The sequence below is a fragment of the Macaca fascicularis genome, chromosome 19 (assembly GCF_037993035.2).
Source record: "Macaca fascicularis isolate 582-1 chromosome 19, T2T-MFA8v1.1".
Taxonomy (NCBI): domain Eukaryota; kingdom Metazoa; phylum Chordata; class Mammalia; order Primates; family Cercopithecidae; genus Macaca; species Macaca fascicularis.
This window is the reverse complement of record NC_088393.1, coordinates 5,743,600-5,757,112: the sequence shown is the minus strand read 5'-3', so window position 1 is coordinate 5,757,112 and position 13,513 is coordinate 5,743,600. Positions and strand designations below refer to the sequence as shown.

At 55.6% G+C, this 13,513-nt stretch overlaps 1 protein-coding gene across 11 annotated transcripts in view; it reads right to left on the bottom strand.

Moving 5' to 3' along the window:
- Positions 1–13,513, bottom strand: part of KDM4B (lysine demethylase 4B) — a 185,391-nt gene extending 171,878 nt beyond the window's left edge. For all 11 annotated transcript variants that reach the window (XR_012428267.1, XR_012428269.1, XR_012428268.1 and 8 more), the window contains exon 1: positions 13,394–13,513. The gene's annotated coding sequence lies outside the window, so the exon portion shown is untranslated. The remainder of the gene's footprint in view (positions 1–13,393) is intronic.

Here is a 13,513-nt window from a genome sequence, read left to right as displayed (position 1 = left end):
CTTTTGGTTATACAGACAAACCACTAAAAACATAAAAATAATTTTAATTTTTTTTTAAAAAAAGGAAATACATCATTTTACATACAGGTTTTCTTCTAGAGGCTTTTCTTTTTTTTCTTTTTTTTTTTTTTTTGAGACAGAGTCTTGCTCTTGTCACCCAGGCTGGAGCGCAGTGGTGCGATCTTGGCTCACTGTAACCTCCCCCTCCCAGTTTCAAGAGATTCTTCTACCTCAGCCTCCCAAGTAGCTGGGATTACAGGCATGTGCCACTGCGTCTGGCTTTTTTTTTTCTTTCTTTTTTTTTTTTTTTTGAGACAGAATCTCACTGTGCTGCCCAGGCTGGAGTACAGAGGTACAATCTTGGCTCACTGCAGCCTCCATCTCCCAGGTTCAAGCAATTCTCCCACCTCAGCCTCCAAGTAGCTGTGATTACAGGCCTGCACCACCACGCCCGGCTAATTTTTGTATTTTTTAGTAGAGACGGGGTTTCTCCATGTTGGCCAGGCTGGTCTCAAACTCCTGACCTCCTCAGGTGATCCGCCCACCTCGGCCTCCCAAAGTGCTCAGATTACAGGCGTGAGTCACAGCACCTGGCTCTTCTAGAGGTTTTGTAATCATTTTAGTAACATGTTCTGGTCTCTGCTACGTGTGGGCTTGGCTTTTGGCCATTGTGTGAAGCAGGGGTCCACCTTCACCACATGACACTTGGTAGTGTTTAGTTACGTGACCGCCCCGCTGCCATGAGGTCTTCCCATGTTCATCAGCAGCCCCTGGGGTACTCATGGGGCATCCCAGGTCACCCACATCCTCTGTCAGGGGAGAGGAGGCGACAGTCCCCAGGCACGTCACTGTTCCCACAGGGAGAGCACCACAGAAGAGGTGGGAAGAGGTGGGGCTTGGCACTGGGATGACCATTCAGTACCACCCGTGCCTGGCAGTGTCACCTGCTCCCCTGGAGAACCAACCTGCACTCCCAAGAGGCCCAGCATGGTAGGGGGCACTCACTTACCCCTTTAACCCCCTGGAGGCATGTCCAGGTGGAGGCTGCTGGGCCCCAGGGACACACTTAGAACTCGGTGGCCACCTCCTAAGGTGCCCAACCCTATCCGGGCTGGGATCAGGCCCCAGACCAGTAAAGGGAAGTGACCGAGGGACCAGCGTGCTCTCCAACCCCAGGCTGGATTTGCGGGAGCCCCAGGCTGGATTTGCGGGAGCCCCAGGCTGGATTTGCGGGAACCCCAGGCTGGATTCACGGGAGCCCCAGGCTGGACTCGTGGGAGCGGCTCTGGGGAAGAAAGGCCCCGCCATCTTCTCTCAAAGCCCCTCAGGGAGGCTGGCATAGCCAACCAGACAGCGGGGCAACACCAACAAAGGGACGGTGAGGGACAGGACAGCCGTCGGGCCCTGGTGTGGTGGAATCAGGGGTCCTGCTCACCAGGGGTGACCTTACAGGACAAAGCAGAGGGTGAGTCAGAGCTGTGGGCAGCCGGGGCCACGCTGCCCCATGGAGCAGAGACACAGGGGCCCTGTGGCTGCACGGCGAGGTCCCTGCCAGGGCAGGCCAGCTCAGGCTGGAGGCAGGGCAGAGCAGAGACAGGAGGCCCGTGGCCTGGTCTCACCACTAACGACCTGGAGCCCAGACCCTGTGGCCTCACACGGCACCTCTGCACCCCTGCAGGCCCGCCCAGCCACTGCGCCTCGAAGCCTAGCCACGGCCCAGCCTCCAACAAACTGACCCCGCCCCACCCCTGCCCCTAAGACAGCCCCACAAATGGTTTCTATGCTGTCTCTGCCCGGGGGCCGGCTCAGTCCACAGTCTGCACGGTGCAGCACAGGAATCCCTGAGCTTTGCCACGGACTGGGGAGAGGATGGGGCTGAAAAAATGAGAAACAACTTAAATGCCCACTGAGATCAATGGAAACCAAACCAGGGCCCTCCCGCACAGGGGAATAGGACGCAGCCAGGAACAGGGACAAGACGGGCCTGGCGCAGTGGCTCACGCCTGTCATCCCAGAACTTTGGGAGGCCAAGGCACGCCGATTACTTGAGGCCAGGAGTTTGAGACCAGCCTGGCCAACGTGGTGAAACCCCGTCTCTATTAAAGACACAAAAATTAGCCGGGTGTGGTGGTGGATGCCTGTAATCCCAGCTGCTTAGGAGGCTGAGGCAGGACAATCACTTGAACCCAGGAGGCGGAGGTTGAGGTGAGCCAAGATCACGCCACTGCACTCCAGCCTGGGTGACAGAGTGAGACTCCATTTGAAAAAAAAACAAAAAGAAAGAAAAGGGAAGAGGCTCTGACACACGCCACGCGTAGATACACCTTGAGAATATCATGCCCACTGAGAGAAGCCAGACACAACAGGCCGCACAGCGTGTGACTCCATTTCTATGAAATGTTCAGGACACGCCGATCCAGAGACAGGAAAGAGATGTGTGGGTACCAGTAGATGGGGGAGGGGATGGAGAGTGACCGCTGGTGGAGACAGGGTGCCTTTGTGTAATAATAGAAATGTTCTTTTTTTTTTTTTTTTTTTTGAGACGGAGTCTTGCTCTGTCGCCCAGGCTGGAGTGCAGTGGCGCGATCTCGGCTCACTGCAAGCTCCGCCTCCTGGGTTTACGCCATTCTCCTGCCTCAGACTCCCGAGTAGTTGGGACTATAGGCACCCGCCACCTCGCCCGGCTAGTTTTTTTTGTATTTTTAGTAGAGACGGGGTTTCACCGTGTTAGCCAGGATGGTCTCGATCTCCTGACCTTGTGATCCGCCCGCCTCGGCCTCCCAAAGTGCTGAGATTACAGGCTTGAGCCACCATGCCCGGCCTAAAAAGATGAATTTTATAGTACGTGAATGGTATCTCCACAAAAATATATGTTTTTTAAAATGGCAGGATCATCTCTAAGAGAGGCTGTCCTAGAAAACTCAGAACCTGGCCAGCACACTGAAGCCAATGGTTGGGCAACTGTGAGGTGGCTCTCCCTGGTGACAGGAATTGCTTCTACACTTGCCAACTAGACTCTGAGCTCCTCGAGGACAGGGCTGCCTGCTGCCTCGTGTACCCATGATCACACTGGTTCGGGGGACGCCTCTAGAGACACCCCAGGGCCTGGGTACCCGGCTGCCTGCAGCGTGCCAGGCGGACTTCACCCTGACCCCATCCCCTCTCGGGTCTCCCAGGCCACACCCCCAAATCCCCCTCGCTACTTCCTCTGCTCCCAAGCTCACCGTCATCTGTGACAGTTCCCACAGTGGACAAGGCTCTGCGCAAACAGCAGTTCCTCTGGGAAGCCTCCCTGCCCTGCCCTGTGCTTCCCCGGGCTTGGTTTTTTGGGGTTTTTTTTTGAGATATGGTCTTGCTCTGTTGCCCAGGCTGGAGAGCAGTGGTGTAACCATGGCTCACTGTAGGCTCAAACTCCTGGGCTCAAGCGATCCTCCCGCCTCAGCCTCCCGAGGAGCTGGGACTACAGACACAGCCACCACATCTGGCAAATTTTTTCTAATTTTTGTAGAGATGGGGTCTCGCCACGTTGCCCTTGCCAGTCTTGGACTCCTGGCCTCCACCAATCCTCCCACCTTGGCCTCCCACAGTGCTGGGTTACAGCCATCCGGCCTCCAGGCTTCGTTTCTATCTCTCTTGGCAGTTCTTTTCCATCTCCTTCCACCAAGAGGCCCTGCAGGCAGGAGACGCTGGTCATCTGGCCACCCTGTGCCTCTGACCAGGCACGCATGCATTTGACAACTGTCAGGCGGAGTTGGACAATGCAAACCCACTCAGAGGGACTCAGGGTGTGGCACCACCACAGCCATGCCGCCCCAGCTCCCAGTGATCACACACCAGCCTGGGCTTGACCACACCCGCTCGCTGCAGCCCATCCCTCTTCCCTCCCTGGGCCAGTGACAGGCTCAGAAGTGCACAGGAGTTGTTTCGATTAACGCAGCTGCCCTTTGGGCTCTGGCTGAGAAGAAGGCTCTGCTCTGCCTTTGGGGTACATAGGACACCCGTGGTTGGAGGGGCCAAGAAAATTCTGTGGCTTCCACCAACTCCAGCCCAGAGAGACAGTAACATGAGATGCCTTATGTTCTTTTATTTTTTTGTTTTTTTTTGTTTGTTTGTTTGTTTTGAGACAGAGTCTCACTACATTGTGCAGGCTGGAGTGCAGTGGTGTGACCTTGGCTCACTGCAACCTCTGCCTCCCAGGTTCAAGTGATTCTCCTCCCTCAGCCTCCCGAGTAGCTGAGGTAACAGGCACGCACCACCATGCCTGGCTATTTTTTGTATTTTTAGTAGAGGTGGGGTTTCACCACGTTGACCAGGCTGGTCTCGAACTCCTGACTTCAGGTGATCCACCCTCCTCGGCCTCCCAAAGTGCTGGGATGACAGGCGTGAGCCACTGCGCCCGGCCAAGATGCCTTATGTTCTAGGGGAGTCAGGAGAGCGACTTCCTCCACCTCGTCCCCACCCTTCCTGAGGGAAGCAGTTGGAATAGAGCAGTGAATAGGAGTTGAAATTACAGGGGCTTGACCCAAGTGCATGCTAGAGATGGCAATCCTCTCTCCTGAGCAAGATAATCAGCTCCATGCAGCCCGACAGCAAGACAGGAGGCCCGCTCTGCCTCCAGCCAACACTGTCTGACAGATGGGGTTTTAGGAGAGTATGGAGATGCTGCAGGAAGGGGACGACGGCAACATGACGCGACTGTCCCGGTCCAGGAGCCTGGCTCGGGTCCTGCTCACATCCCAGGGAGCCCAGGGTGGTGCCCCTCACTCGGGACACCCAGCCAGCATGTCAAGTGCTGTTCCCAGGGGCGCCCAGGCTGGCCAGCTTCCAGGCTGCTGCCCAGACACGCTGCAGTCTGGAGTCCGGGCTGAGGACACAGCCCATTTCCAACCCGCCGTGATCGAGGGGTCCGCGGCACCTGCGGGTAGTTTCAGGCCGGCTCTGTGGTCAAAAGGGACCCCTGGGACCCATCACACAAAGAGCAATTCTGAATCCACGGCCGGCTGATCTTACACAAATCATCCGTCTCCACGTTCCCTCCCTGGAGACTAGGGCAGCCACCAAAACAAAAACAGGCCCACTGCCACCGCTGGCAGCCCACAAGGTGCCATCACTGGGGTCCAGCTATGAATGCTGAAGGGAGGTCTGTGCCCGGGGCAATCCTGCCACTGTGCCCTCAGCCGACGTTTTCACAGCGGGTCGCCCGGGCTTGTCTGAAAAATGCAACAGTGGTCGTGCCTACCGGCAAACAGGGCCAGGTCTGCGTGAGTGACTGTCACTGTGCACCTGAGAGCCCTCAGGGTCTCGGGGTGCAGCAGCCATTGGCAGTCGGCCTCGGGATTCTCAGCCTTTGTCCACCGAACACACACGATCCCAGTCCAGAGCCACAGAGCAACTTCGCGCTCGGCCACTGCCAAGGAGGCACAGCCCGCCAGCGTGGCAGAGATGGCTGGACACAAACTTGCCATCCATCCCCTCGTGTTCGCTGAGATCGCTGAGGTGGATAAAGAAAGAAAAGAAAAGGGGAAGGGAGGCAGAGCCAGAGAAGCAGGGAGAGACAGAGGGCAAGCAAAAAAAAAAAAAAGAAAAGAAAAAAAGGCCACTTTTGAAAGCCAAGAAATTCTGAGCAAGCCTCTCCAGATTGTTTATTTCAATCAAGGAAAGAAAGCATGACCGTAAATTAACGGTACGGTTTCTTGACAAGTCAGAACGTTCCTGGGACAGGCCCAAATCTAAGATGCCAGAGACCTACTTGGCTCAGAAAATGCCTGTCAGCTGGGAGAAGAGTGAGACAAAGGAAGTGTGGCCGGGCACAGTCCCCCACGCGGCCACTGACCGCACGATGGCCACCGACGGGCACCTATCCACTCACTCTACAAAGCTGAGCTCTGCACCGGCTCAGCCACCTCGCTCATGAGTCTCCCTGTGCTCAGGGCTGGAAGAAACCACCATCTGCGACTCCCCGCCCCTCCCATCGGGGGCGCTAGCATTGGTAATGAGGAGAGTTCGGATGCTTACAAAACAAAAGCCTTGTGAAATTGTGCAATGCCGTCTTCCTTTTAAACAAAACCTCAGTTCCTGCCAGGTCACACTGAACTCCTTGGGCCGAGTACACGACTCGACGTGCTTCTGACACTTGGTGAGTTGTAACAGAAAGGTGGCCGTGTGAACCCCACAGCAAGAGAGTCCGGCGTCTCAAACAGTGAAGTGTTCCCCCAACCCACACGGTTTGTAGCTGCTTTTTTCCTCCTTTATGGTGAGGCTGTCTGGGTGGATGTCAGCATCACATTTTCTTACATTCCTGCAGTTTTAAGGATCCTTGAAATTACCCATGACACTCCCCCCGCTTTTTTTTTTTTGAGACTGAATTTCCCTCTTGTTGCTCAGGCTGGAGTGCAGTGACACGATCTCAGCTCACCACAACCTCCGCCTCCCGGGTTCAAGCAATTCTCCTGCCTCAGCCTCCCGAGCAACTGGGATTACAGGCATGTACCACCATGCCGGCTAATTTTGTATTTTTAGTAGAGACAGGGTTTCTCCATGTTGGTCAGGGTAGTCTCGAACCCCTGACCGCAGGTGATCCACCCGCCTCAGCCTCCCAAAGTGCTGGGATTACAGGCGTGAGCCACCACACCCGGCCATGACCCATATTTTTTTTAAGTCTGTGACTCTAAATGCTTTTAAGTTGGGAAGATACAAATTCACACTCAGGCTGGGCATGGTGGGTCACACCTGTAATCCAAGCACTCTGGGAGGCCAAGACGGGCAGATGCCCTGAGGTCAGAAGCTGGAGACCAGACTGGCCAACATGGTGCAATCCCATCTCTACTAAAAATACAAACATTAGCCGGGCATGGTGGCAGGCACCTGTAATCCCAGCTACTTGAGAGGCTGAGGCAGGAGAATCGCTTGAACCCGGGAGGTGGAGGTTGCAGTGAGCCAAGATCAGCCCACTGCACTCCAGTCTGGGCCACAGACCAAAACTCTGTCTCAAAAAAAAAAAAAAAAAAAATTCATTCATTCAACAAGGAATGTCTACTGAACACCCAACATGTCCCAGGAGCTGCCCTACATCTTAGGGGGTCACAGGGCTGACGTTTCCATAGTTTTCCACAGTGTGACACTCACACCCTAGCCAGGTATTTGCAAACTGCAACCCACAGGTTCAATCCTGCCTGCCACCTGTTTCTGTGCAGCCTGCAGTCTAAGAATGGTTTTGACATCTTTTTTTTTTTTTTTTTTTTTTTTTTTTTTTTTTTTTTTTTTTGAGACGGAGTCTCGCTCTGTCGCCCAGGTTGGAGTGCAGTGGCCCGATCTCAGCTCACTGCAAGCTCCACCTCCCGGGTTTATGCCATTCTCCTGCCTCAGCCTCCGGAGTAGCTGGGACTACAGGCGCCCGCCACCTCGCCCGGCTAGTTTTTTTTTTTGTATTTTTAGTAGAGATGGGGTTTCACGGTGTTAGCCAGGATGGTCTCGATCTCCTGACCTCGTGATCCGCCCGACTCGGCCTCCCAAAGTGCTGGGATTACAGGCTTGAGCCACCGCGCCCGGCCGGTTTTGACATCTTTTAGTGGTTGCAAAAAAAAAAAAAAAAAAAAAAAAAAAGCAAAAGAAGAAAAATGTCTTATAATGTAAAAATTGCATGGAATTCACATGTTTGTGTCCATAAATAAAGTTTTATTGAAACACAGGCACACTTGCCCATGGGAGCTTTCTTGCTACAACAGCAAAGCAGAGCGGTCTGGACAGACATGACCTCTGGCTTACAAAGCCGAAAATATTTACTGTCTGGCCCTTCCAGAAAAAGCCCCTGCCCTAGTAGATGAGACAAACAGATACACAAACAGATTAATACCCAGCTCTGATCATGTGACATGCAAAGAAGGAGAAGCAGGGAAGGGAGGCGACTGGAGTGACAAGGAGCCTGCTGGGTGGAAAGAGCCCCAGGCAGTGGGCACCGCAAGTGCACAGGTCCTGGGGAAGGGAAGGGCGGGCAGGGAAGGTGGCTGTGCCAGGAAAGGAGCAGGCGCAGGAGGGAGAGCGGGAGGAAAGGAAGGACAAGGCCACAGATGACAGAGCAAAGGGGCCACGTGAAAGGGCCTGGAATTTTTCCCAAGGGCAATAGGAAGCCACCGGAAGGTTCTGAGCAGGGGAAGATCTTTTGTTTGTTTTGGTTTTTACTCGTTTGAGTACCTTTTTTTTTTTTTTTTTTTTTTTTGAGACAGAGTCTCACTCTGTCTCCCAGACTGGAGTGCAGTGGTGTAATCTCGGCTCACCACAGCCTCTGCCTCCCAGGTTCCAGAGATTCTCATGCCCCCACATCCCAAGTAGCTGGGACTACAGGCGCCCATCACCACGCCCAGCTGATTTTTGTATTTTTGTAGAGATGAGATTTCACCATGTTGGCCAGGCTGGTCTCAAACTCCAGACCTCAGGTAATCGTCCCGCCTTGGCCTCCCAAAGTGCTGGGATAACAGGTGTGAGCCACCGCACCTGGCCATTTATTTTATTTTATTTTATTTTATTTTATTTATTTTGTTGAGACGGAGTCTTGCCCTGTCACCCAGGCTGGAGTGTAGTGGAGGATCTTGGCATAATTCTCCTGTCTCAGCCTCCCAAGTAGCTGGGACTACAGGTGTTTACCGCCATGCCCAGTTAATTTTTTTTATTTTTGTAGAGACGAGGTTTCACCATGTTGGCCAGGCTGGTCTCGAACTCCTGACCTCACGTGATCTGCCCGCCTCAGCCTCCCAAAGTGCTGGGATTATAGGCGTGAGCCACTGCACCCGGCCAGTTATTTTGTTTTTAATATACTTTGTTTTAGGGAGCAGTTTTAGGTTCACAGCAGAACTAAGCAGGAGGTAGAGACTTCCCATGTTCCCCGCCTCCACAGGGAAGGCCATTTTCCGAGCTCCTCGAGGGAGCAGCAGGGAATGGACGGACCCAGATCTAATCAAGCTCAGCATCCAAGAACAGGCCAAGTCACGCGGGGAGTGAGCTTGAAAATCAATTCGTCCGAAAACCAAAAAACATCAATTTGTCAATCCACTCCTGCCTCAATATTTGGGAAGATACACATTTCCTTTTTTTCAATATAGAGGTTAAGCTCATTTGAACACGGTTAGTAAAAGTATGTGCAACTTGGCCAAGCATAGTTGCTCACACCTGGAGTCCCAGCACTTTGGGAGGCTAGGCAGGCGGATCACTGGAGGTCAGGAGTTTGAGACCAGCCTGGCCAACATGGTGAAATCCTGTGTCTACTAAAAATACAAAAGTTAGCCGGGCGTGGTGGCAGGTGCCTGTAATCCCAGTTACTGGGGAGGCTGAGGCTGAAGAATCACTTGAACCCGGGAGGCAGCACTTGTAGTGAGCTGAGATTGAGCCACTGCACTCCAGCCTGGGTGACAGAGCGAGATTCTGTCTCAAAATAAATACATACATACATACACACATACATACATGCATACATACATGCATACATACATAAAAGTATGTGCAACTAGCACATTAACGTCCCACAACTTTGGGGACATTACTGTTCAGGAAGAGGCCAAGATCAAAGAGGTGCGTCATTCTAAAATGGATTTAAAGAAAACGGTCCGGCAAATCGACAGGTCAGGGCTATGGTGACTGGGAGGGTATGGAAATGCCACCTCTGGGGGCAGCCAAGCAAGCCTGGGCAAGGACCTGCCAGAGCTCAGAGGCCAGAGAGCAGCCCAGGAAGACCCGGAGCTCAGAGGCCAGATGCACGGAGTGCAGGGGACCCTGTGGGGGACTCCTCTCCTCTCAGGTGGAAGCTGCCACCCTGGAAGGGCAGAAAGACGGTCGCGGAGAACCTGAACAACCAGGTGAGGAGTGTGGCCAGGACACAGTTTGCAAATAGGAGTCACTCACTGCTAAAGGGGAGTGGGGAGGACAGAAAGGGAGCTGAGGCCCATCACAGTCACAGCACACCATGAGCTGCTGCAGGGCTGAAGGCCAAGTCCAAGGTTCTCACTGGGGGGGTGACAGTGCTTTCCAGGGGACATTTTTGGTTGCTACAGCTTAGGGGACACTGCTACTAGCATCTGGTGGGTGGCGGTCATGGATATTGCCCACATTCATCCTACAGTGCCCAGGACAGCCCCGCCATGGAATGTCCCAGCTCAGAACGTGGACACGGCAGAGGTGGGGAGACCCCAATGGGGCAGCAGGGTCCTGCCATGTAATAAACCGGCTCTGAACTCAGAGCTCCTGGCGCCCTGCAAGCTTCAGTGTCTTTTACCCGCTTTGATCCTCACAACCACCTGGGAGGAAGGTGTTCCCATTACACCCGTTTTACAGATGAAGAAAGCGAGGACCAGGGAGGGGAAGTGACCGCCTCAGAGCAGGGATCTGAATCCAGGTCTCTCCAACTCTGAAGCCTGTGTGGGGCATGGAACCGAGGGCAGAGACCCAGAGATGTCGCCAAGACCACCAGATGAGAACGGAGCTCAGGCTGGGCCCCTGCTCTCCTGTCCGGCATCCTAAGCCAGGAGCAGAGGCTCCTGGGGCAGGAAGGGGGAGGGCTGTGGCGTCTGAAGGCCCCACCAAGCTGCCTCATGGCAGGTCCCTGGAGCTGAGCCAGGAGCCCAGCGTGAAGCTGTGGATGAGGACGGCCGATCTGTCATGGTGGTGACCAGCACAGGCTTGCGGAGCCCCCCGCCAGCCTCCACCCCATTCATCTGCTCTCCGTCCCCTCCCGCCCAGTGGGCTCGGAAAGGTTTAGTGCCCCCTGACCTGCTTTGTTACTCAGCAAGTGACTGGCTCAAGGTCACCCAGCTCTGAACCCCCAATTCCGCTCCCCAATCCAGGGAACAAAGCCACCTATGAATGCACCTCAGGCCCTCAACAGCCTTGCCTCGTCCTGCCTGTTCCCTGAGCTGGGCCCGAGGGCAGCGGACTGCACACCACCATTCCAGCTGTGACCAGGCCCTGGGCAGCCAGCTCACCCTTTCCCCCACCACACTCTAAACCCACAGGAGCCAGGGACTCCTCCCAACCTGTCCCAGCATGGCACTCGGCACTCAAAACCCAGCAGCCCAGACCAGGTGAACGCATGACCGCAAGGCCCGTCCCCACAGGTGTCAGATGGAACCGAGGACAGATGGCTTCCCTGGAGCTGAGGCTCCTCCCCAGCTCATCGGGGGAGTGGGCGGGGCATAGGACAAACGGGCAGGAAACCAGCAGAGGAGACAGAGCAATTAGGAATTAAAGCGCAGGCAGAGTGGTCAGGCGGGAGAGAAGGACACAGAGGGCGACCCCTGACCGCCCCCAGAGGGCTCCTGCAGGACGGACAGGGACTGAAGACACGGCAGGAGGCTGAGGAAGGGTCTCTTCCACAAGACAGAAAAGTACAACAAAGGCCAGGCGGGGTGCTGTGCGGTGGCTGATCAGTTATACCTTTAAACCCCAGTAGTTAACATCTTGTTAGCAGCTCCCTCCCCAAAGAAGAAAAGGCTATAAAATGCGAACAAACCGATTGTTACCACGACATATATATTTCAAGTCTCAGCAACTAAACACACACGTGCACACGCAGGCACGCGCAGCTCCTGACACAGTACACGCTTCCACCAGAACAGCCTGCACACAAACACCCATCTGTGCGGCAGAATCTCCGTCACCCTCTTTTCCTCCCCAGCGGTGACCTCCTCCAGGCCAGGACGGTCTGACCCGTCCTGGTGTCGCCGGCTCAAGGAGGGGGAGCGCCCGGACCTGCCAGGTGTCCAATCAGACACACGGAGACGAGGCTGGCAAGTCCCAGAAATCCTCGGCTCAGACAGAAGTTGACTCTACCACGGCTTTACACTCCGACCTTCAGGGTTTCAAAACATAAACTGCAAAGAGGAGAGAGGCTGCCCACTGCGTCAGCAGGGGCTGCAGGAGAAGGCTGACCCCGTGTGTTGACAAACCCTCCTGGTGGCTCATAAGGAAGCTATTATTGGGGAATTAGGGGAGTCATTAGCTCTCGAACGGCAGTGATAAAAGCCCATAGGAGTCGTCTAATGAGCCTGCTTTAGGACTGGTGCTGTTTTTAGGAGCATTCTCCAGCCCGGGGAGATTCTGATAAATGGCCATTGAGGCAGAGGGGTGGGGCAGGGCACCGATCCCTTGAATGCAGCCCAGTATCCAGAGATCCCAAGACAGTGCAGGCACCCGGTGGGACCCAAAGCAACTTGCTGAATACATGCCCCAGCCAGAAACACATGGAAAAAGACGCTCTTCACATATGACAGGATCACCGGGCTCCACGGAGCTGAACCACCTTCTCACTAGTTTCACAACTCGGGGAACACTTCCCCACAAGGTGCTGCTGAATTATTAAAACACAAGCATCCTCCCCCAAGCAAACAGATGGGATGCACCCAAAAGCAGTCCATGCCTCCACTGTCCCCAGGGGCGGAAAACATGCCTCTAAAAAACTTCCACCGTGCCCAGGTGGACAGAGACCCCGTCCTGCCTGATTGTCATGGCCACCACTGAGCGCAGACCTGGGCCCTGGCAGACCCCAGGTCAAGCAGATTTCAGAGCGAGTCCGTCCCCAGCTCCCACGGGGATGTCCACGGGGGACACAGAAAAAGGGTCTCAGCGGAAGCAACTCAATTCATTTCTCTAGAGCAGGGGCTTCCTTCGAGATGGCGATCAGGCTGGAAGGGGGAGGGACGGGGAGACTCGTGGAGGCTGCCGTTGCATAGCAAGACGTTTTTTTTCTAAAATCCAGATTGCATATGCTTATGGGGGGGTGGGGTTTCGGGTACGTACGGGGGGCAAGTTTGGAAGCCACCAAGGCACAGCAGGTTGACCGGGGGTGGGGGCAGCGCAGGAGCAATGATAGGCATTTAGGGGGCATCCCTGGGTGTCCAGCTGGAGGGCTTCCCCTTAGCCCCTCTGGCGCCCAAAGGGCCAGAAACGCAGGCGGGGGTTACCCAGGTACTGGGGTCTTTTTTCTTTTTTTTGCTTTCTTTAAATAATAATAATAATAATACGCTGAGGGTTGTCCTGGGTGATAAAAGGGCCCGGCCGGGGCCACCCACGCTGTCATCTTTTGTGCGGGGCGCCAGGACCGTCTGCGCCTAGCCCCCGCGCGCCCCCGGCCCAGGAAGGGGCCCCCGCTCCCGCCCCTGGGCGCGCCCCGCCATTGTCCGGCCCCGCCGCCCCCACCCGAAAACCAGCAGGCGCCCTCGGGCCGGGCGGTTAACGCCCCCAACCGCCCCGCCGGCCCGGACAAAGCGCGAGGCCCGGCCCGAGCAGGCCGCGCCCGAGGCCTGGGCCTCGAGTCCCGGGCGCGCCCGCAGCCCCGAGCCGCGACGCGGGGGCGGCCATGGCGGCGGGGTCCGCGCTCGGACACGGCCCGGCGGCCTCCCCGTGGGCTCACCTGAGGCGGCGTGCGCGGCCCAGTCCGGGAGCAGCGGCGCGCGCTCCCCCGCCCTCGGCGTCGCACCCCCAGGCCCCGCTCGGGCCGGGCCCCGCTCGGTTGCTGGCGACCGAGCCCTCC